The 25,577-nt window shown below is 48.3% G+C and overlaps 1 protein-coding gene across 1 annotated transcript in view; it reads left to right on the top strand.

The window, feature by feature from the left end:
• cdpf1 (cysteine rich DPF motif domain containing 1) overlaps window positions 1-25,577 on the top strand; it is a 74,822-nt gene that overhangs the window by 41,013 nt on the left and 8,232 nt on the right. The gene's annotated exons all lie outside the window — the stretch shown is intronic.

Here is a 25,577-nt window from a genome sequence, read left to right as displayed (position 1 = left end):
TGTTGTGGCTGCTGAGAGAGGGAGAGTGGGGGTACGGAAGGTGTCCAACATCGCCATAGTTTGCTTACAGTTATGACACTGGTCAGAGAGCTTCTGCCAGGGCCAGAGGAGTAGCAGGGGATGGCCACATGATGGTCCGTGGGGTCGGGGAGTCCAGGCATCGAACACCATTGTCGCAGCCAGAGAGGCAGCCATGCAGCTGTACATGCCACTGACATCCCACTGTGAACTTAGAGCCACATGGTATGTAGGTGCTCCCCAGGCCACACCCGCAGCTGCCCTCTGTCCCCAGTTGACCAATCAGCTGAATGGACGTGCTCCAGCACAACCAGTGCCATCTTGTTGGCTGGGATGAGCGTGTGTGGGGATTGTAATGTGTATTTGCGGCTGCAGCTCGTCAGCCTCCTGAGTATCATTCAAGGACCCGGCGAATACCGCAACATTAGTAACGTTATAGCAAACGATCCATTGGAAAATAGTGATCAGAATATCATTGAATTCCATGTTCAGTTTGAATATGGCACACTCCATTTGCAAAAATGAATCTTAAGCTTAAACAAAGCCAATTACAGTTATGAGGACAAACCTGGCTAATATTTATTGGGTAAGTATACTACAACGTATTGAGATAAATAAACAGTGGGAAACAAATAATGGAACCATTCAAAATGTTCAACAAAAATACATTCCATTGAAAACAAAATTCAGCAAAAAAACATCTGTGTCTCACTCAGGAAGTTAAGCATAGAATTAGATTAAACGAAAAGACTTGCAATGTTGCAAAAAAAAGTAACAAGTCTGAGGATTGGGAATATTTTAGAAACCAGCAGAGGGCTACCAAAATGTTGATAAAAAGGGGGGGGGGAATAGAATATGAGAGTAGACTAGCCAGAAATATAAAAACAGATTGTAAGAACTTTTATAAATATATAAAGAGGAAAAGAGTAGCTCAACTGATCATTGGCCCCTTAGAAGCAGAGGCAGAAGAAATTATGGGGAGTGAGCCATTGAATAAATATCTTGTTTCTGTCTTCACAGTAAAATGTACCAGTTTCATACCAGAAATAGACAGTAACTCAGGGGTGAAAAGAATAAGGAATTGAAGGAAACCAATCCCCAGGACCTGATGGCCTACATCCTCGGGTACTAAAATAGGTTTCTGCAGAGATAGCGTATGTACTGACTCAAAATTATTTGAGTCCCATTAATTTGGAAGTTGACAGATGTTACACCACTTTTCAAGAAAGGAGGGTGTGAGAAAACAGTGATCTACAGGCCAGTTAGCTTAACATCAGTTGTTGGGGAAAATGCTGGAATTTGTTATTAAAGAGGTCTTAACAATGCTGTCAGAAAAACATTGTATGGTTAGAACAAGTCAACATGGTTTTACTGAAGGGAAATCCTGTTTGAAAAATGTAGTAAGAGTTTTTTGAGGATGTAACTAATAGGGTAGATAAAGGCGAACCAGTAGATATAGTATACCAGGATTTCAAAAAAGCATTTCCAAAAAGGTGCTGCACAAAAGATTAATAGGCAAGATATGGACTTATGGAGTTGGGGGTAATATTTTGGCATGGACAGATGATTAGTTGATGGATAGAAAGCAGAGAGGGGGGCATAAATCATGGCATTTTCAAGATGGCAGGCAGTGAATAGTGGAGTGCCACAAGGATCCATTTTGGGGCCTCAGCTATTTGCACTCTATATTAATGACTGTGATGAAGAGGCAGAGGATAATGTATTAAAGATTGTTGCTGATACCAAGCTAGATGGGAAGATAAGCTGTGGGGAAGACACCAAGAGGCTGCAAAGGGATATAGACAGGTGTAGTGAATGGGCAACAAAATGACAAGATACATAGAAGATAGGAGCAGGAGGAGGCCTTTTGGCCCTTCGCGCCTGCTCCGCCGTTCATCACGATCATATCTGATCATCCAACTCAACAGCCTAATCCTGCTTTCTCCCCATTGCCTTTTATCCCATTCACCTTAAGTGCTATATCCAGCCACCTCTTGAATATATTCAAAGTTTTACCATCAACTACTTCCTGTGGTAATGAATTCCACAGGCTCACCACTCTTTGTGTGAAGAAATGTCTCCTTATCTATGTCTGAAAAGGTTTATCCTGAATCCTCAAACTTTGACCCCTGGTTCTGGACACACCCATTATTGGTAACATCTTCCCTGCATCTACGCTGTCTAGTCCTGTTAGAATTTTATAAGTCTCTATGAGATCCACCCTCATTCTTCTGAACTCCAGCGAGAGCAATCCCAACTTAGTCAATCTCTCCTCATATGACAGTCCCGCCATCCCTGATAATCAGTCTGGTAAACATTCGCTGCACTCCCTCGAGAGCAAGAACATCTTTCCTCAGAGAAGGAGACGAAAATTGCACACAATACTCCAAGTGTGGCCTCACCAAGGCCCTGTACAATTGCAGCAACATATTCTATACTGGAAACCTCTCGCAATGAAGGCCAACATACCATTAGCCTTCTTTACCGCCTGCTGCACCTGAATGCTTATACCGCCTGCTGCACCTGAATGCTTACCTTCAGCGAATGGTGCACAAGGACACCCAGGTCCCGCTGCACACTCCCCTCTCCCAATTTACAACCATTCAGGTAGTAATCTGCCTTCCTGTTTTTGCTTCCAAATTGAATAACCTCACACTTATGCAAAATATATTGCATCTGCCATTGATTTGCCCACTCGCCCAACCTGTCCAGATCTTGCTGTAGGATCCCTGCATCCTCGTCACAATTCACCCTCCCTCCTAATTTGGTATCATCTAATTTGGTAACTTTGAGATGTTACATTTTGTTTCCTCATCCAAATCATTAATATAGCTGTGATCCCTGTGATACCCCACTAGTTACTGCCTGCCAATTTGAAAAGGACCCATTAATCCCTACTCTTTGTTTCCTCTCTGCCAACCAGTTTTCTATCCACCTCTACATTTCCCCCAATCCCATGCGCTTTAATTTTGCACAATAATCTCTTATGTGGGACTTTGTCAAACGCCTTCTGAAAGTCCAAATATACCACATCGACTGGCTCCCCCTTGTCAACTGTACTGGCTACCTCTTCAAAGAATTCCAACAGATTTGCCAAGCATGATTTTCCCTTCATAAATCCATGCTGACTCTGACTGATTGTGTCACTGCTTTCTAAATGTTCCGCTATAAAGTCCTTGATAATGCATTCAAGCATTTTCCCCCATACCGATGTTAGACTTCCTGGTCTATAATTCCTTGCTTTCTCTCTACCTCCCTTTTTGAATATCGGAGTGATGTGATGGAATATATCATGGGGAACTATGAAGTTATTCACTTTGGTTGTAAGAATAGAAAAGCAAAATATATTTTAAAAGGTGTGAAACTTCAGTGTTGATGTTCAAAAAGACCGTGGGTGTGCTTGTACAAGGAACACAAAGTTAGCAAACAAGTGCAGTAAGCAGTTAGGAAGGCAAATGGCATGTTGGACTTTATTGCAAGGAGATTGAGGCACAAGAACAAAGAGGTTTTGCTGCTATTGTACAGTGTCTTGGTGAGACCAAATCTGGAATAGTGTGTGTAATTTAATCGTCACATTTGTGGAAGGATATACTCAGATTGGAAGATATACAGCGGAGATTCACTAAATGGATCCCTCGGATGAGCAGGTTGTCTTATGATGAGAGGTTAAGTAAATTGGGCTTATATTCTCTGGAGTTTGGAAGAGTGAGGGGCGACCTCACTGAAACCTACAAAATCTTGGTAGGGTGTTCAAATGCTCAACACTTTGAATTCCAATTAAATGAAGTACATTAGGTTCTATTAATTATGAAAAGCGTTAATTAAAGTTTGTTTCTGCTGGTTGAGGAATCTAAGACACGGGCACAAGCTCAAGTTTAAAAAAAAAAAAATTTTGTGTACCCAATTCATTTTCCAATTGGGGCAATTTAGGGTGTCCAATCCACCTACCCTGCACATCTTTGGGTTGTGGTGGTGAGACCCACGAAGGGAGAATGTGCAAACTTCACACGGGCAGTGACCAGGGGCCGGGATCGAACCCGGGTCATCGGCGCTGTGAGGCAACAGTGCTAACCACTGCGCCACCGTGCCGCCCGGGGAAAACCTCAAGATAAGGGGCCAATCATTTAGGACTGAGATACGGAGAAATTGCTTCACCGAAAGGGTTGTGAATCTTTGGAATTCTCTACCCCAGAGAGTTGTGGAGGCTCCATCGTAGAATACATTTTAGACAGATGGCAAGTGGGCGGGAAAATTGAGTTGGACCCCAAGATCAGCCGTGATTGCAGTGGTAGAGCAAGCTCGACAGGCCAGATGGTCAACTCCTGCTCCTATTTCTGCTGTTCTGTGGTCTGTTCTCATAGTCTAGGGTTTGCTGTGTCCACCTATATCTTCGGTCAGCTAAAACATGCTCTTCCAAAAATTATATTGCAATAAAGTAAATGAGCCATTTTAATCAATGCTTTTCATAATTAACTGAACCTAATGTACTTCATTTAATTGGAATTCAAAGTGTTGAGCATTTGAACACTGGATAAGCCAATGATTCTACTTCTGCAGAATGGAATCAATGATTACTGAGTGAGACTAAAATTTTGATGCCCCGAATACTGTGAACAGATTTGGTCCATTTATCGAAGGAACTGATATACTGGGCTGGATTCTCTGCCGCCCGCCGTTGGTAGCAGCGTTCCCGATGCGGCAGAGAATCCAGTGTTCGGCAGAAAGCCCGCCGATCCCGTTGCGATGCTCCGATCCCCTGCTGGCGTTGGGATCGAGATGGATTCCTGTGTTAGCAGGAGGATGCAAGTGGGTCATTAAGACCCATTTCCATCGTATTAATGGGCCAGGCACCTTATTCTCCAGGCATGTGTGATTCTCCGGTCCTCATGCCCGGGAATCACGTGGGCGAGAATTGGTGCAGGTCTTGACAAACGTGATCTCATGTGTTGGACCTCGTGGTGGAACAAGGGAGGTAACTCTTGGACCAAGGAATTGTCCCCAAAGTCCATTGGCGGGCCACCCCTCCTCAATGCAAGACCTGCCCACTCCATCCCCTCCAGACCCCCCCCCCCCCCCCCCACCCCCCACCTCTCCCCAAATTAGAGAGACCCCCCTAATTAGATATATCCCTACCAGAGACCACTTAATTAGAAAGATCCCTGCCTGGATCCCTGCCCCTTAAAAGAGATCCCTGCCTGGAAGCCCCAAATAAGAGAGACCCTGTCTGGGAGCCCCAAATAAGCGCGGCACCTCCCTGGTAGGTAGAGAGCAGCACAGACAGAGGCAGTGAAAAAAACACTGCTTTAAAACTCACCTGTGCAATACGCCTGCTGGCTCAGACAGAGGAACTAGCACCTGTCAATTCCTGGAAAGAGAGAACCAGTCAGCTGGGTTTAAACCTCTGCAAGCCTTTCATCCATTTCTCTGTGAAATTGCCTTCCCTAGGCTGTGATTGGCAGCTTCTGCATAGTTTCATTTATGTCCCTACACACTTGAGTGGCTTTGAAGTACTCAGCTGTGAAATTAACACACAATGTTTATAAACATTTAGCTTTGAGTGACAGCTCCTGGACCACATCAAAGATAGTTAATTGCATTGTAGATGGGGGCTCAATTACGCTATGGGGGGAGGAGCCAATCCAGCAGACCGCTATATTGGGCCGTCCACTCAAAATAACAGCCTGATGGTGGAATTTCACCGGGAATCCCTTGCAACCTTCATCATGCATAACTTTTCATGGCAAAGGATTGGGTCTCCCAGCCTGACGCAAATCAGATGTAATTCAGCTCCAATGGGAGAACATCCTGCCCACTGCCATTGTAGGCAGTCCAAAGAAGGTTCACTAGGTTGATCCTGGTGTTATGACACTGGGCAAAATCGCGATCAATTACAGCCCCACTCGCCCCGGAGTCACAACACAAGTGAATTAACCAATAATTCTAATAAAAATACCTGACATCTTTGGCCCTTGGCTGCCCAATAATTACAGTCACCAGGTTTGTAAGTTTAAACTTAATTTGTTTATCGATAACAGGAGTATGCAGCAAATACAATTGGTTAAATATTAATCATGAAATGAAATGAAATGAAAATCGCTTATTGTCACAAGTAGCCTTCAAATGAAGTTACTGTGAAAAACCCAGAGAAGTACCAAACTCCTACTCTAACATACCTTCCCAGCCTCTACACACATACAGATGATAGACAAACACAGAGGGGTGCAAAAAGGGAGAACAAGGTAAGTGAAAGAGAAAAGAGTCTGCTTCAGATGCTGGTTCTCAGTGTGCTTTCTTCACCGTAAGTTTGTAGATTACAGACTTTGTTCTGCAGCCTGTACTCACAATTTTTCTGGAGAGTCAAAGTCCTGTTTCAGCAAAATTTGCTTTCGGTTCATGGCCTAGCTCCAGGCTTCTGCAGTAATCACAGGCAGCAGGCCTTCTGGAGAAAGATAGTCAGTTCACACCAGCTTTTCTGAGGAGAATTAGCAGATTCTGGACTTCACCTGCACAGCCTGTAATGGTTCTCCTGTAAACAGATTCATTCAGGCTTTCTTTTAAAAAAAATATATATTTTATTCAAGATTTTTGGCCAAACTTAACAGTACGTAGTGTTTCTTTTACACAACAATAAAGCAATATAAATAACAGTGGCCAGTTTTAAACAAATAAATAAATAATATATAAACAAAAACAAAACTGAATGGCAACTGCCTTGTCCAAAATAAATACTCTCCAAAAATACAATCCAACAATCCAATATACAATTACCTATAACAACTACCTACACATATTATACATATACAATAACATCTCTGAGAGTCCGTTCGATTACTCCCCCCCTCCCCCCTGGGTTGCTGCTGTTGTCTACTTCTTTTCCATTCCCTCTATCTTTCTGTGAGGTAATCGACGAACGGTTGCCACCGCCTGGTGAACCCCTGAGCCGAACCCCTTAACACAAACTTAATCCGTTCTAACTTTATAAACCCTGCCATGTAGTTTATCCAGGTCTCCACACCCGGGGGTTTGGCTTCCTTCCACATTAACAATATCCTGCGCCGGGCTACTAGGGACGCAAAGGCCAACACGTCAGCCTCTCTCGCCTCCTGCACTCCCGGCTCTTCTGCAACCCCAAATATAGCCAACCCCTAGCTTGGTTCGTCCCGGACCCCCACCACCTTCGAAAGCACCTTTGCCACCCCCACCCAGAACCCCTGTAGTGCCGGACATGACCAGAACATGTGGGTGTGATTCGCTGGGCCTCTCGAGCATCTCGCACACCTATCCTCTACCCCAAAAAATTTACTGGGCCGTGCTCCAGTCATATGCGCCCTGTGTAACACCTTAAATTGTATCAGGCTTAGCCTGGCACACGAGGACGATGAGTTTACCCTACGTAGGGCATCAGCCCACAGCCCCTCCTCAATCTCCTCCCCCAGCTCCCCTTCCCACTTCCCTTTCAGCTCATCCACCATGATCTCCCCCTCGTCCCTCATTTCCCTGTATATGTCCGACACCTTACCATCCCCCACCCATGTCTCTGAGATCACTCTATCCTGCACCTCCTGCGTCGGGAGCTGCGGGAATTCCCTCACCCGTTGCCTCGCGAAAGCCCTCAATTGCATGTACCAAAATGCATTCCCTTGGGGCAACCCATATTTTTCCGTCAGCGCTCCCAGACTCGCAAACGTCCCACCTACAAACAGATCTCTCAGTTGTACTACCCCAGCTCTTTGCCATGCTCCAAATCCCCCATCCATTCTCCCCGGAACGAACCTATGATTGTTTCTTATCGGGGACCGCACCGAAGCTCCCGTCCTTCCCCTATGCCGTCTCCACTGCCCCCAAATTTTCAATGTAGCCACCACCACCGGGCTTGTGGTGTATTTCTTTGGTGAGAACGGCAACGGCGCCGTCACCATTGCTTGTAGGCTAGTCCCCCTGCAGGACGCCCTCTCCAATCTCTTCCACGCCGCTCCATCCCCTTCTCCCATCCACTTACACACCATTGAAACATTGGCGGCCCAGTAGTACTCACTTAGGCTCAGTAGTGCCAGCCCCCTCCTGTCCCTACTACGCTGCAAGAATCCCCTCCTCACTCTCGGGGTCTTCCCAGCCCACACAAAACTCATAATACTCTTCTCGATTCTTTTGAAAAAAGCCTTCGTGATCACCACCGGAAGGCACTGAAACACAAAAATGAATCTCGGGAGGACCACCATTTTAACCGCCTGCACCCTACCTGCCAATGACAGGGACACCGTGTCCCATCTCTTAAAGTCCTCCTCCATCTGTTCCACCAACCGCGTTAAGTTAAGCCTGTGTAATGTACCCCAATTCTTGGCTATCTGGATCCCCAAGTACCGGAAGTCCCTTGTTACCTTCCTCAACGGTAAATCCTCTATCTCTCTGCTCTGCTTCCCTGGCTGCACCACAAACAACTCACTTTTCCCCATGTTCAGTTTGTACCCTGAAAAATCCCCAAACTCCCCAAGTATCCGCATTATCTCTGGCATCCCCTCCGCCGGGTCCGCCACATATAGCAACAAATCATCCGCATACAGAGATACCCGGTGTTCTTCTCCCCCCCTGAGTACTCCCCTCCACTTCCTGGAACCCCTCAATGCTATGGCCAGGGGTTCAATCGCCAGTGCAAACAATAATGGGGACAGAGGACATCCCTGCCTCGTCCCTCTATGGAGCCGAAAATAGTCAGACCCCCGTCCATTCGTGACCACGCTCGCCATCGGGGCCCTATACAGCAACTGTACCCACCTGGTATACCCATCCCCAAAACCAAATCTCCTCAGCACCTCCCACAAATAATCCCACCCCACTCTATCAAATGCTTTCTCGGCATCCATCGCCACCACTATCTCCGCTTCCCCCTCTGGTGGGGGCATCATCATTACCCCTAGCAGCCTCCGTATATTTGTATTCAGCTGTCTCCCCTTCACAAACCCAGTTTGGTCCTCATGAACCACCCCCGGGACACAATCCTCTATCCTCATTGCCATTACCTTGGCCAGAATCTTAGCGTCCACATTCAGGAGGGAAATGGGCCTGTAGGACCCGCATTGCAGCGGGTCTTTTTCCTTCTTTAGGAGGAGCGATATCGTTGCCTCTGACATCGTCGTGGGCAGCTGCCCCCTTTCCCTCGCCTCATTAAAGGTTCTCATCAGTAGCGGGGCCAGCAAGTCCATATATTTCCTATAGAATTCAACTGGGAATCCGTCTGGTCCCGGGGCCTTCCCCGCCTGCATACTCCCAACCCCTTTCACCACTTCCTCCGTCTCAATCTGTGCTCCCAGTCCCACCCTCTCCTGCTCCTCCACCTTGGGAAATTCCAGCTGATCCAGAAAGCACATCATTCTCTCCTTCCCATCCGGGGGCTGAGCTTCATATAATCTTTCGTGAAATGCCTTGAACACTCCATTCACTCTCTCCGCTCCCCGCTCCATCTCTCCCTCCTCATCTCTCATCCCCCCTATCTCCCTCGCTGCTCCCCTTTTCCTCAGTTGGTGGGCCAACAACCTACTCGCCTTCTCCCCATATTCGTACTGTACACCCTGTGCCTTCCTCCATTGTGCCTCTGCATTACCCGTAGTCAACAAGTCAAATTCTACATGTAGCCTTTGCCTTTCCCTGTACAGTCCCTCCTCCGGTGCCTCCGCATATTGTCTGTCCACCCTCAGAAGTTCTTTCAACAACCGCTCCCTTTCCCTACCCTCCTGCTTTCCTTTATGTGCCCTATTAGATATCAGCTCCCCTCTAACCACTGCCTTCAGCGCCTCCCAGACCACTCCCACATGTACCTCCCCACTATCATTGAGTTCCAAGTACCTTTCAACACACCCCCTCACACTTAAGCACACCCCCTCATCTGCCAATAATCCCATGTCCATTCTCCAGGGTGGACGCTGTTGTTTTTCTTCCCCTATCTCCAGGTCCACCCAATGTGGAGCATGATCCGAAATGGCTATAGCCGTGTACTCCATCCCCGTCACCTTTGGGATCAGTGCCCTTCCCAGAACAAAAAAGTCTATCCGTGAATAAACTTTGTGGACATAGGAGAAAAACAAAAACTCCTTACTCCTAGGTCTACTAAATCTCCAGGGGTCTACTCCTCCCATCTGCTCCATAAAGTCCTTAAGCACCCTAGCTGCAGCTGGCCTCCTTCCGGTCCTGGACCTCGATCTGTCCAGCCCTGGGTCCAGCACCGTATTAAAATCTCCACCCATTATCAACTTCCCCACTTCTAGGTCCGGGATTCGTCCTAACATACGCCTCATAAAGTTGGCATCATCCCAGTTCGGGGCATACACGTTCACTAATACCACCGCCTCCCCTTGCAATTTACCACTCACCATCACGTATCTGCCCCCACTATCCGCCACTATAGTCTTTGCCTCAAACATTACCCGCTTCCCCACTAGTATGGCCACCCCCCTGTTTTTTGTGTCTAGCCCCGAATGAAACACCTGCCCCACCCATCCTTTGCGTAGTCTGACCTGGTCTATCAGCTTCAGATGCTTCTCCTGAAGCATAACCACATCTGCCTTGTTTCTTTAGGCGTGCGAGTACCCGTGCCCTCTTAATCGGCCCATTCAGCCCTCTCACATTCCACGTGATCAACCGGGTTGGGGGGCTTTTTACCCCCCCCCCCCTTGACGACTAGCCATCTCCTTTTCCAATCTAGCTCCTCACCCGGTTCCCACGTAGCCGTATCTCCCCCAAGCGGCGCCCCCCGCCCCGACCCCCCCCCCCCCCCCATACCAGCTCCCCCTTCTCCCCAGCAGCAGCAACCCAGTTAACCCCCCCCCCCCGCTAGATCCCAAACTAGCGTAATTGCACCCCCCCATGTTGCTCCCTGAAGTCAGCAAACTCTGGCCGACCTCGGCTTCCCCCCGTGACCTCGGCTCACACTGTGCAAGGCCCCCTCCTTCCTGCTTCCCTGTTCCCGCCGTGATTACCATAGCGCGGGAACAAAGCCCGTGCTTCCCTTTTGGCCCCGCCCCCAATGGCCGGCGCCCTCAGCTCCTCATCCTCCCTCTCCCACGACATGGGGAAGAGAGAAAAGTTACAGGGTTGCAGGATTAACAACTTGGGAAGTCATCTCTTCCCTCTTTCCCCCCCCCCCTTCATCCCACATATTCACCCCCCCACTTTGTCCCAAACGTTCTTTTTATGGCCCGCTCACTCCAGTTTCTCCTCGACAATAAATGTCCACGCCTCATCTGCCGTTTCGAAGTAGTGGTGTTTCTCTTGATGTGTGACCCACAGTCTTGCCGGTTGCAGCATTCCAAATTTAATCCTCCGTTTGTGCAGCACCGCCTTGGCCCGATTAAAGCTTGCCCTCCTTCTCGCCACCTCCGCACTCCAATCTTGATATTCGCGAATCACCGCGTTCTCCCACCTACTGCTCCGAGTTTTCTTTGCCCATCTGAGGACCATCTCTCTGTCCTTATATCGGAGAAATCTCACCACTATGGCTCAAGGAATTTCTCCAGCCCTCGGTCTTCGCGCCATAACTCGATAGGCTCCCTCCACCTCCAGCGGACCCGTCGGGGCCTCCGATCCCATTAACGAGTGCAGCATTGTGCTCACATATGCCCCGACGTCCGCCCCTTCTACACCTTCGGGAAGACCAAGAATCCTTAAATTCTTCCTCCTCGCATTATTCTCCAGCACCTCCAGCCTTTCCACACACCTTGTGTTGTGCCTCGTGCATCACCGTTTTCACCACCAGGCCCTGTATGTCGTCCTCATTCTCAGCAGCCTTTGCCTTCACGACTCGAAGCTCCTGTTCCTGGGTCTTTTGCTCCTCCTTTAGCCCCTCAGTCGCTTGTAATATCGGGGCCAACAGCTCCTTCTTCATCTCCTTTTTGAGTTCTTCCACGCAACGCCGCAGGAACTCTTGTTGGTCAGGGCCCCATATTAAACTGCCTCCTTCCGACGCCATCTTGCTTTGTGCCTGCCTTCCTGGCCGCTGCTCTAGAGAATCCACCGCAATCCGGCCACCTTCCTCTCTTTTTTCCATCCGTGTCCAGGGGGGATACCCTTCTGGATTACAGCACAGTGTTTTTTGCCGTTAAAATTGCCGTTGGGGCTCCTATCAAGAGCCCAAAAGTCCGTTCCACCGGGAGCTGCCAAAACGTGCGACTTAGCTGTTCATCGCCGCACCCGGAAGTCTCATTCAGGCTTTCTGCCAGCTCAGAAACACAGCCTTTCCGGAGAAAAATAGAGGGAAGAGAGTAGTGGGTCTTCTCGTTCGGCTTCCAGGAGTCAAACTGAAACAAAACAGAAAACTTTGTGACTCTGAAAACATTCCAGTGGAATCAAATCCTATCACCACCTGTTATCGGGCAGAGCACAGCCTTATGGATTCTTCTGATTGAATTAAAAGTACAGGCCACTGGCCTTAAAGTCACAGGTTCATTAATCATCCAAGGATCAAAAGTGCAACAGCAAAGAAAAAGAAAGGGGAAATAGGAATAAACAAGAAGCACTCTTACACTGGGTATGGAGAGATTTTCTTTTGAAGAAAGGTTGAGTGGGTTAGGCCTTTAATTTACAAGAATGAGAGACAACCATATTGTGGGAAGCACGGTAGCATTGTGGATAGCACAATTGCTTCACAGCTCCAGGGTCCCAGGTTCGATTCCGGCTTGGGTCACTGTGCGGAGTCTGCACATCCTCTCCGTGTGTGCGTGGGTTTCCTCCGGGTGCTCCGGTTTCCTCCCACAGTCCAAAGATGTGCAGGGTAGGTGGATTGGCCATGCTAAATTGTCCTTGGTGTCCAAAATTGCCCTTAGTGTTGGGTGGGGCTACTGTGTTATGGGGATAGGCTGGAGGTGTGGACCTTGGTAGGGTGCTCTTTCCAAGAGCCGGTGCAGACTCGATGGGCCGAATGGCCTCCTTCTGCACTGTAATTTCTATGGTTCTATGAGACATATAGGATTCTCAGGGGGCTTATCCTTATGGAAAGCGTCTAGGACCAGAGGCATAATTCCAAGAAGGAGGTGCTGGCGCCGATGCTGCAGGCGATTGAGGCGCAGAAGACCCAAGAGATGGAGCTCTGTGGAGTGAAGGCAAAAGCTGCCGAAAATGAGGACGAGATACAGGGCTTGGTGGTGAAGACGGAGACGCACGAGGCACTGCATAAGAGGTGTATGGAGAGACTGGAAGCCCTGGAAAATAGCTCGAGGAGGAAGAACTTAAGAACCTTGGGTCTTCCCGAAGGGGCAAAGGGTGCGGACGTTGGGGCGTATGTGAGCACGATGCTCCATACCTTAATGGGAGCTGAGGCCCCGACGGGCCCCCTGGAAGTGGAGGGAGCGTACCGAGTCCTCGTGAGAAGACCAAAGGCAGGAGAAATACCTCGAGTAATAGTGGTGAGGTTCCAGCGCTACAAGGACAGGGAGATGGTCCTGAGATGGGCGAAAAAGACACGGAGCAGCAGGTGGGAGAACGCGGTGATCCGCGTCTACCAAGATTGGAGTGCGGAGGTGGCGAGAAGGAGGGCGAGTTTCAATCGGGCCAAGGTGGTGCTCCACAAGAGGAAAGTGAAATTCGGAATGTTGCAGCCGGCAAGACTGTGGGTTACACACCAGGGTAAACACCACTACTTCGACACGGCAGAGGAGGCGTGGACATTTATTGAAGAGGAGAAGTTGGACTAGATTTGAGAAAGAGTATTTGAAATGAAGTAGCGAGGTGGTGGCAAGGGACTGTGAATCAGATGGGGGGAAATTTTCTTTCCCCTCGAAGGGGGACACACAAAGAAATGTGGGCGCCGGTGGGGAAGGGGAGGGGGAAGGAGAGAGGGAGCTGCACCATCAGGGGCGGGGCCGAGAGGGAAGCGCGGGCTTTGTTCCCGCGCTATGGAAATTGTGGTGGGAAAAGGGGGCGCAGGAAGGAGGGGGCCTCACATAATGGGAGGCTAAGGATAAACGGGGGAAGCCGAGGTCAGCCAGAGTTTGCTGACTTCCGGAAGCAATATGGGGGGAGCAACTAAGCTAGAGAGGGATCTAGCGGGGTGGGGAGGGGGGGGGGGTTAACTGGGTTGCTGCTGCTAAGGGGAAGGGGGAGCTGTTACGGGATGGGATGGTCAGGACGGGAGGCTGCTGTCTGGGGGACAAGCGGGTGCGTGGGAACCGGGTGAGGAGCTGGTCTAAAAAAGGGGATGGCTAGTCGACGAGGGGGGGTGGGTAAAGAGCCCCCCAACCCGGTTGATCATGTGGAACGTGAGAGGGTTGAATGGGCCGATTAAGAACATGGAACATGGAACATAGAACATAGAACATAGAAAATACAGCACAGAACAGGCCCTTCGGCCCACGATGTTGTGCCGAACCTTTGTCCTAGATTAATCATAGATTATCATTGAATTTACAGTGCAGAAGGAGGCCATTCGGCCCTTTGAGTCTGCACCGGCTCTTGGAAAGAGCACCCTACCCAAACTCAACACCTTCACCCAACACCAAGGGCAATTTGGACATTAAGGGCAATTTATCATTGGCCAATTCACCTAACCTGCACATCTTTGGATTGTGGGCAAGATAAGAGGGCAAGGGTATTTGCGCACCTAAAGAAGCTAAAGGCAGACGTGGTCATGCTTCAGGAGACGCACCTGAAACTGGCGGATCAGGTCAGATTAAGAAAAGGATGGGTGGGACAGGTATTCCACTCGGGCTTGGATGCAAAAAATAGAGGGGTGGCAATACTGGTGGGGAAACGGGTATTGTTTGAGGTGAAGACCACAGTAGTGGACAGTGGGGGTAGATACGTGATGGTGAGTGGCAGATTGCAAGGTGAGGCGGTGGTGCTGGTGAACGTATATGCCCCGAACTGGGATGATGCGAACTTTATGAAGCGTATGTTGGGGCGCATCCCGGACCTAGAGATGGGAAAGTTGGTAATGGGGGGGGGGGGGGAACTTCAACACAGTGCTGGACCCAGGGCTGGACCGGTCCAGATCTAGGACCGGGAGGAGGCCGCCAGCGGCCAAGGTGCTTAAGGGCTTTATGGAGCAGATGGGAGGAGTGGATCCCTGGAGATTTACTAGACCAAGGAGTAAAGAGTTTTCCTTCTTCTCCCATGTCCACAAAGTGTACTCCCGGATAGACTTCTTTGTCCTGGGAAGGGCGCTGATCCAGGATGGCAGGAACGGAGTATTCAGCTATAGCCATTTCAGATCATGCCCCACATTGGGTAGATCTGGAAGTAGGAGAGGAAAAGGAGCAGCGCCCACTCTGGAGATTAGATATGGGACTGTTGGTGGACGAGGGGGTATGTGTAAGGGTGAGGGGATGTATTGAAAGGTACCTAGAGATCAATGATGACGGAGAGGTCCAGGTGGGAGTGGTCTGGGAGGCGCTGAAGGCGGTGGTTAAAGGGGAGGTGATCTCCATAAGGCCCCATAAAGGGAAACAAGAGGGTAAAGAAAGGGAGAGATTGTTGGGGGAGATTTTGAGGGTGGATAGGCAATATGCGGAGGCTCCAGATGAAGGGCTATACAGGGAAAGACGGAGATTGCACACGGACTTTGACTTGTTGACCACGGGTAAGGCGGAGGCACAATGGAGGAAGGCACAGGGAGTGCAGTATGAATATGGAGAGAAGGCGAGCCGGCTGCTGGCCCAACAACTTAGGAAGAGGGGGGCGGCGAGAGAGATCGGAGGGGTTAGAGACGAGGAGGGAAAGATGGAACGGGGAGCGGAGAGGGTGAACGGGGCGTTTAAGGTATTTTACAAGAGGCTATATAAGGCTCAACCCCCGGAAGGGAAAGAGGGAATGATGCGTTTCCTAGACCAGCTGGAGTTCCCGAAGGTTGAGGAACAGGAGAGGACAGGACTGGGAGCGCAGATTGAGGTGGAGGAGGTGGTAAAAGGAATTGGGTACATGCAGGCAGGGAAGGCCCCAGGACCGGATGGGTTCCCGGTGGAGTTCTATAGGAAATACGTGGACCTGCTGGCCCCACTTCTGACGAGAACCTTTAATGAGGCTAGGGAAAGGGGGACACTACCCCCGACGATGTCGGAGGCGACGATATCGCTGATCCTGAAAAGAGACAAAGGCCCGCTGCAGTGCGGGTCATACAGGCCTATTTCCCTCTTGAACGTAGATGCCAAGCTTTTGGCCAAGGTGATGACGACGAGGATAGAGGATTGTGTCCCTGGGGTGGTGCATGATGATCAAACGGGGTTTGTTAAAGGGAGGCAATTGAATGCTAACGTACGGAGACTGCTAGGGGTGATGATGATGCCCCCACCGGAGGGGGAGGCGGAGATAGTGGTGGCGATGGATGCAGAGAAAGCATTCGATAGAGTGGAGTGGGACTACCTGTGGGAAGTACTGAGGAGATTTGGATTTGGAGAGGGGTTCATTAGATGGGTTCAGCTCCTGTACAGGGCCCCGGTGGCAAGTGTGATTACAAATAGGCAACGATCTGACCACTTCCGACTATATAGGGGTACAAGACAGGGATGCCCTCTGTCCCCGTTACTGTTTGCGTTGGCAATTGAGCCATTGGCCATAGCGCTGAGGGGCTCTAGGAAGTGGAGGGGGGTACTTAGAGGAGGAGAAGAGCATCGGGTGTCATTATATGCGGATGATTTGTTGTTGTATGTCGCGGACCCAGTGGAGGGGATGCCTGAGATAATGCAGACACTCAGGGAGTTTGGAGAATTTTCAGGATATAAATTGAAAATGGGGAAGAGTGAATTGTTTGTGATGCACCCCGGGGAACAGGGCAGGGGAATAGACGATTTACCGTTGAGGAGGGTAAGAAGAGATTTCCGGTATTTAGGGATCCAGGTGGCCAGGAACTGGGGAACCTTGCATAAGCTTAACTTGGCACGACTGGTAGAGCAGATGGAAGTGGACTTTAGGAGGTGGGACATGGTGCCCCTGTCACTGGCGGGCAGGGTGCAGGCGATTAGAATGGTGGTCCTTCCGAGGTTTCTTTTTGTGTTCCAGTGCCTCCCTGTACTGATTACAAAGGCCTTTTTTAAGAAGGTGGACAAGAGTATTATGAGCTTTGTGTGGGCTGGAAAGACCCCAAGAGTAAAGAGGGGGTTCCTGCAGCGCAGTAGGGACAGAGGAGGACTGGCACTGCCGAGCCTAAGTGACTATTATTGGGCCGCCAACGTGTCAATGATATGTAAGTGGATGAGGGAAGGGGAAGGAGCGGCATGGAAAAGACTGGAGATGGCGTCCTGTATGGGAACTAGCTTAAAAGCACTGGCGACGGCGCCGTTACCGTTCTCCCCGAAAAAATACACCACAAACCCAGTGGTGGTGGCAACTCTGAAAATTTGGAGGCAGTGGAGATGACATAAGGGAGTGACGGGTGCCTCAGTGTGGTCCCCCGATAAGGAACAACCATAGGTTCGTCCCGGGAAGGATAGATGGGGATTTAAATCTTGGCAGCGAGCAGGAATTGCGAAATTGCAGGACTTGTTCTTTGCGGGACGTTCGCGAGTCTGGGAGCACTGACAGAAAAATATGGGTTGCCACCTGGGAATGCATTTCGCTGTATGCAAGTGAGGGCATTTGTGAGGCAACAGGTGAGGGAGTTTCCGCAGCTCCCGGCGCAAGAGATCCAGGACAAAGTGATTTCGGGGGCATGGGTGGGTGCTGGCAGGGTGTCAGATTATATATAGGGAAATGAGAGACGAGGGGGAGACGATGGTAGAGGAGCTGAAGGGAAAATGGGAGGAGGAGCTGGGGGAAGAGATTGAGGAGGGGCTGTGGGCAGATGCCCTAAGTAGGGTAAACTCTTCGTCCTCGTGTGCCAGGCTTAGCCTGATACAATTCAAGGTTCTACACAGGGCGCATATGACGGGAGCAAGGCTGAGTAGGTTTTTTGGAGTGGAAGATTCGCGAGAAGCCCGGCGAACCACACCCACATGTTTTGGTCATGTCCAGTATTGCATGGGTTCTGGGTGGGTCTGACAAAAGTGATCTCGAAGGTGGTGGGGGTCCGGTCAAACCAAGCTGGGGGTTGGCTATATTTGGGGTTGCAGATGAGCCGGGAGTGCAGGAGGCGAGAGAGGCCGACGTGTTGGCCTTTGCGTCCCTAGTAGCCCGGCGAAGGATTCTACTTATGTGGAAAGAAGCTAAGCCCCCGGGTGTGAAGGACTGGATCAACGACATGGCAGGGTTTATAAAACTGGAGCGGATAAAATATGCATTAAGAGGTTCGGCTCAGGTTCACCGGGCGGTGGCAACCGTTCCTCGACTATCTTGCAGAGCGATAAGGGAAAATAGGAAAGGCAGCAGCAGCAGCCCAGGGGGGAGGGAGGGGGGAGGGGGGAGGGCTCATTCGGGTCTTCAGGGGTTTTATGTGTGTGTTTATATATTAGTTATTTATATTTGATTTCACAAAGTTACTATTTTAGTTATTATTTCTGTTGTTTTTTATTTTGTTGTTGGCAGTTGCCGTTAGTTAGCATATTATTTATTTAAAAAACGATCAATGTATATATTACAAAGTTGTAAAATGTTAAATTTTTGTTTGATCGAAAAACTTTAATAAAATATATATATTTTTAAAAAAAGTACATTCAAGGCTGAGATAGACAGATTTTTGATCAGTAAGAGGATCAAAGGTTATGGGGATAATGCGGGAAAGTGGAGCTAAGGATTATCACATCAGATGAGTCATGATCTCGTTAAATGGCAGAGCAGACTCAATGAGCCGAATGGTCTACTTCTGCTTCCACGTCTTATGGTCTCATGGTAATTGTGGCAACTTCAAGAGTTTCAAAATCTGTGCTACTAGAGTTGCTTTGACAACCATCAATATGAATATGTGCACACCAGCTTGTAATTACAGGAAGCAGTTATATTTATACAGTATCTCTCATTATCCCAAGATGTCCCGACATGCTTTAAGCTTATGAAGTGAAGTGCAGTCATTGTTAAAGTGGAAGGAGAGGCACCAAGAGCATTGTGATAATGCCCGGGTAATCCGTTCTGAAGTTGGATAAATATTGGCCAGCAACCATTTAGAAAAGTGTGTTTACAGAGACTCCTAGCACAATGAACAGCAAGTTAAAAGTATTGGGATTGTGTTAATTCTTGGTCACAGAAAGACGTCCACTATTATATAAATAAGTTCCTTACCTGGGGAGTGGGCCTTAACCTGCCCAATATGTAGGTGAATACAGGAAACCTCAGGATTAAATAGATAACCCTTGTCACTGTATTCCATTTTACTTGCTTTTTTTCCCCCTTGAGTGCTTTCCCTAATTTCTGTAGGTAAATGTAACTGCACACCCAAAAATGTTGAGACTATTTAACAGATTTATTGCACAGTAAATAAATCAGTAACAAGGTTAATTATGGGTGGATATATGTTTAATTATTCTACTTTGGAATATCTGAGTGCCCCTCCTGTGCTGAAACTCAAAACGAAATTGGCCTTTTGCCCGCCAGCCTTTATATGGCAGAGCCTTCAACCGACTTTCAATCTCTGACTGCTTTAGGCTGTCTGACCACTTGGTAAAAGTAAACTGTAAGGAGCCCTTCCAAATTAGAAGATGCCACAGAAGAAAAGGTATGAATTTCCCCTTCACATCAGAGAGAACTGCCAAACAAAGATATATTCTAAGGAGATCCACAGGATATATCAAATACGAAAGATAGTTCATTCTAAATTTGAGATTAATAATTTTTTAATTCACCAAAGTTATTAAGGAGCATCGGGCAAAACTGCTTTGTGGAGTTTAGTCAACGAACAGATATTGGGCAAGATTCTCTGGTTCCCCAGCGTGTGTTTCTCGGCAGAGTGCCGTTCGCTGGCCATGAGATTCTTTTTTTTATTCAAAATTGTTTTTAAATTAAAAAAAAAAATTAGAGTACCCAATTCATTTTTCCTAATTAAGGGGCAATTTAGCGTGGCCAATCCACCTACCCTGCACACCTTTGGGTTGTGGGAGTGAAACCCACGCAAACGGGGAGAATGTGCAAACTCCACACGGACAGTGACGCAGAGCTGGCATCGAACATGGGACCTCGGCGCCATGAGGCAGCAGTGCTCACCATTGTGCCACTGTGCTGCCCGGAGGGATTCTTTTAAAAAATTTGTTCTTGGGATGTGGGCGTCGCTGGCTGGGCCAGCATTTGTTGCCCATCCCTAATTGCTCTTGAATATTTTAGAGCGGGGCAGTTAAGAGCCAACCGCATCAATGTGTGGGTCTGGAGTCACATGTAGGCCAGACCGGGTAAGGAGGGCAGATTTTCTTCCCTGAAGGACATTAGTGAACCAGTTGGATTTTTATGACAATTGGCAACGGTTTCGTAGTCATCCATCTCGGATTTTTTATTGAATTCAAAATTCACCACCGGCAATGGTAGGGTTCAAACATTACCCTGGGTCTCTGGATTACTCGTCCAGCAACAATACCATTACACCACTGCCTCCCACAGCTTGCCAATGGAATTTCCCATTGAAGCCACCCCACGCCACCGTCATACCGCTGGTGGAAAAAGTGAACCGCAACAGCTGGAGAATTCCAGGCATAATCTCAATGAATGGCCGCAGAATAGGTTCAAGGGTGCTAAATGGCCCATTTCTGTCTCCATATTTGTGGATCGGGGAATCACTATCGCTCTACAAAGCTCAGGATTCCTCAATACAGCTGAAAACGTGCACATAGCCAGACTTCCATTAGGGAGGTTACGGGTGATAAAATGAAATGAAAATCGCTTATTGTCACGAGTAGGCTTCAACGAAGTTACTGTGAAAAGCCCCTAGTCACCACATTCCAGCGCCTGTTCGGGGAGGTTGGTACAGGAATTGAACCGTGCTGCTGGCCTGCCTTGGTCTGCTTTAAAAGCCAGCGATTTAGCCCAGTGATCTAAGCCAGCCCGTCCGTCTCTGTAGGCTCTGTATTCAGTCTGTATTCAGGCTCTGTATTCAGTCACAGAAAATAAAACACCATTTGTTCCATGGCAGCAATAAATGGATTCAGTATCCCTGTTCCGGCGGAAATGTGCATCAGTCAGATGGAGTTAATTTTTATTTTAAAAAGAGAGAAATTGTGTACAGAAAAAAGGTCAATGTAACAAATCAAAGTGATAAAAAACTTCAATAAAGTCATAAAAAATAAGTTGACTTATTTTGACCCTGAAAACAGGAAATTTGTTTTTTAGCTATCATCAAGTGAGTATTCAGCCGTAAATCTTCCATGGTGTTGGGCAAACTCGACATCGTTCAGTGTCACTGGGAATGTAATGTTTGCACAAACACAAATAAGAAGGAATTCAAATAAAGTGACCTCAGAATGTGGAGAGAGACAGGAACCAGATCAAAAGAAAAAGTTGAATGTATTAATAATTACAGATTATAGATAATTTTAAATCTTTTCTAAAGTGCACGTTCTCAAATAACGGATGGAAGGGTTGTTTGACTTATGTGTTCAAATCTACACTGTGAAGATCGAATGATTCTGGGAACCAGAGCAAAATTTAGTAGGTAACTGTCTGATTTCAACATGATCGCCTAATTACATTTTCCCTTCTGGGATTTGGTATGTCTAAGCATATAAAAAAAAACATTTTATTAAGGCATTTATGGTTTTATGATAACAAAAGACACAAGTATAGATATAAACATAGTTCAACGCGTAACACACCCCTCCATCTCCCACAGTTCTCACTTAAGCTAGACTGACATAGTCTAACTCCCTCCTCCCTCCTGACATAGTCTAACTCCCCCTTGTTCCCTAAATCCCCCCCCACTGCTTTATTGAATCTGCTGACGGTTCAATTTTCTCTGAAGAAGTCGATGAACGGCTGCCACCTCTGAACGAACCATAATGATGAACCTCTCAGGGCGAACTTGATTTTCTCAAGTCTGAGAAACCCAGCCATGTCACTAACCCATAGCCCTGTTTTCGGGGGCTTCGAGTCCCTCCATGCTAGTAAGATCCATCTCCGGGCTACCAAGGAGGCAAAGACCAAAACATCAGCCCCTCTTGCCCCCTGGATCCTCGGTCTTCCGACACTCCAAAAATCGCCACTTCTGGACTCGGTGCCACCCTCACCTTTAACACCCTGGACATGACATCTGCAAATCCCTGCCAAAATCCCCTGAGCTTCGGGCATGCCCAATACATGTGGACATGATTTGCGGGCCCTCCTGCACATTGCCCACACCTGTCCTCAACCCAAAAAAACCTGCTCATCCGGGCCACCGCCATGTGTGCCCGGTGAACCACCTTAAATTGTATCAGGCTGAGCATGGCACATGATGAGGACGTATTGACTCTGCTCAGGGCATCCTCCCACAGATCCACCTCTAACTCCTTTCCCAACTCATCTTCCCATTTACGTTTTGTCTCCCCTATTTGGGTTTCCTCCCACTCCATACGTTCTTTGTAAATGTCCGAGACCTTCCCCTCCCCTACTCCCATTCTAGAAACTACCTTGTCCTGTATCCCCTGTGGTGGAAGGAGCGGAAAGGTAAAAATTTGCCTTTGCACAAAATCCCTTACCTGGAGATATCGAAACCCATTCCCTCCCGGCAATTCAAGCTTCACTTTCAGATCCTCCAGACCGGGAAAGCTCCCATCAATAAACAAATCCCCCAGCCTCTCAATACCCGCTCTCTGCTGATTTGTTATGTTCTCGGTGTAACAGAAGCGGCTTCCTTGTGGTGCACTTGACAAAGGAAGGTTCGGACGTGGAGATAACTTCAACACTTTTATTAAACTATTTACACTTCTATTACTCGGGCTCGACACTACTGCTAATCCTACTATAGCTACCCAGACTGACTAACCAGTTGCTGCAATCCACGTGGTGGGTGTAATATTGAATCAATGCTGTGTCTCTACTCACTGACTGTCTCCACTGGAAAGAGGCAGATCATGTCTGTGGTGTCCTTTATATATGGGTTGGTGTAATGCCCTCCTGTGGTCATGTCACCTCCATGTGTATCGTGAATGTCCATTGGTCGTGACCTATCTAACTGATCTATTGGTTGAGTGTGTGTGTGATGTCTCCGGTGCTCCCTCTAGTGTCTAGCTAGCCTACATGCATTTACATTTATGTACATCACCACATACCCCCTTTTTTATATGTTACATATTTTCTGTACACTTTAAGAAAATTGAACAAAAAAACAGGTAGATAGGTTAAGGTACAAGTCATGGGAACAGTGATTAAACAATAAGTCCAGATCATTTGTGTGAGTCCAAAAACCATCAATCATCATGGTCAAATGTCTCTCTTGGTTATGAACGCCATCAACGTCCCTATGCCACAGGAACCAAGAAGTGGTCAAATCACTTTGCTGTCTGATTTGGAGTCCCGTTCTTTTTCGATGTTTGTGATGTTGCTGTCGGCTGGCATCTTGTAGCTGATAAGGTGTTGATGTTGAAGAGGTACCATCAACAGTATCATTCAAGGTCACTGATGTGCCATATGTTGAAGTTAGATAAGACTGTACATGCTGGTTCTGGCCACGTGCTGTGCTGGAAGGGTGATCCTCCTGAGAACCGTTGAAGCTTGTCGAATTGGAAACAGAATGTTGCTCGCATAAATACCTGGTGATGGTGTAAAACTAGAATCTTGCATCTGATAGGAATATGCCGTCTGGCCAGGCTAGGGTGCAGCAAATCCTGGGCTGTAACTAAGGCATCCAGTCTGTAGTGCAGATTGCTACTTGCGGTAGTCCTCCTTCGTTCTTGACTCCATTAGTGGGCAATCCGTAGTGCTGGCCTGTTTGAGAATATGCTGCATAGACTGCTGGCTGCTGCATGCCTGAATACTGGGTTTGTCCAGCATGAGCTGTCATTGGCTGCACTGCTGGTGTGGAAAAAATGTGTGGATATAGTAGTGGTGAATATTGGTGTATTCCTCTTGGACTGTAGCCGCTGATTTGTTATTACTGGCCCAGTGTAATTGTTAAGTGATCCGTCTCCTGTCGTTGTGGTATCTGCTGTCACCCTGAGCGTGCCATCACTGAGGTTGCGGCACTCCCTGTCTGGAGTAAAGTCCGGCTTACGTGAATCAGAGTCGGTGTTTGGTTGCTCCCCATCTGGAGTCTGGTCTGTTTTAACTGAGTCAGTGTTGGTTTGTTGAAGTCCGGAGTCTTAGCAGGTTCACTGGAGTCAGCTGAGATTTCTTGATGCTGCACGTCTGGAGTCGGAACATGCAGGAATGCATTGACTTGTGGAGAGGTTCAAAATGAAATGAAATGAAATGAAAATTGCTTATTGTCACAAGTAGGCTTCAAATGAAGTTACTGTGAAAAGCCCCTAGTCGCCACATTCCGGCGCCTGTTCAGGGAGGCTGTTACGGGAATTGAACCGTGCTGCTGGCCTGCCTTGGTCTGTTTTCAAAGCCAGCGATTTAGCCCTGTGCTAAACAGCCCCTGCAGCAAATGAGGGTGGAAGTATCGTGGTGTCACCGGAGTCACCAGTGGTCTCACAGTGATCGTCGAGTGCCTCTGTACACACTAGCTGAGGTCTGTCACTTTGCACACCTTGCATGGGAAGTGGGATGTTGTCGTCACTCGTCTCACATACCGTGGGTAGAGCCTCAGTAGCTGCTTGTAGTTCACTTGGGTTGGGTAAATTGTCAGAGTCTTCATCTGGTGGTGCAACAATGTGGGTGGACTGTCATTGTCTTGCTGTTGTCCTTCATTTGGGCTTGGACTGTCATCGTCGCTTTGTTCTTCACTGTAGCATGATAGACCGTCATGGTCGTCCTGCTGTGCACTGGAGCGTGGTAGACTGTCATAGTCTTCTTGCTGTTTACTTGAGCATGGCAGACTTGCATTGTCTGCCGCTAGTTGGTCAGAGGAGGTTGCTAGACCCTCATGGTCTTGTTCCTGCAAGGACTGCGCGTCGGAGTCTTGCGTTGCTTCTATCGTGGAGGCTGTCCATGAGCTCGCTGTGGAGGCTTGTGACACTGGAGTCACGTCTTGTGTGTGCAAGGACTGCGCTCTGGAGTCTTGCATTTCTTCTATCGTGGAGTCTGTCCACGAGCTCGCTGTGGAGGCTTGTGACACTGGAGTCACTTCTTGTTCATGCAAGGACTGCGGTGTGGAGTCTTGCGTGTCTTCCTTCGTAGAGTCTGGAACCCTGAGCGATGCGTGGACCACGCTCTGTGTGGCAGCAGGCTGCTCTCTGTGGGCTTGCACCGCTCCCTGTCTCTTGGTGTCAGGCTGCAGCATCATCCTGCACTCACGAGTTGGGATGTCATATCTGCTGGGCTGAAGATCCTCAAATCCGAAGAATTCGTTGTCGGGGTCATCAATGTGCAACACATCTAGTTACGGTTCGGATTTGGTACTGGGGTAGCCTCCCAAGGTGAAAGGTTTGTCCGAGTCGTAGTCTTCTAGGACCATATCATCACTGTTTGCGTCAGAGCTGGCATTGGGCTCACAAGGTCCAGAGAAAATGTAAAGGTCGGTATCAAAGTATTCAAGGTCGGAAGCATTGGTTTGGGCGTAGGTAACTGCTTGTTGCAGGGTTCTTTGGAGGTTAATTTCATTTCCTGGTTCAATTTGAGGCATTGTGCCGTCATTCCAGGTGAAGGAAGGT

This window comes from Scyliorhinus torazame, chromosome 19, assembly GCF_047496885.1.
Source record: "Scyliorhinus torazame isolate Kashiwa2021f chromosome 19, sScyTor2.1, whole genome shotgun sequence".
NCBI lineage: Eukaryota > Metazoa > Chordata > Chondrichthyes > Carcharhiniformes > Scyliorhinidae > Scyliorhinus > Scyliorhinus torazame.
Note: the sequence above shows the minus strand (reverse complement) of the source record. Positions and strands in the feature narration are given on the sequence as shown.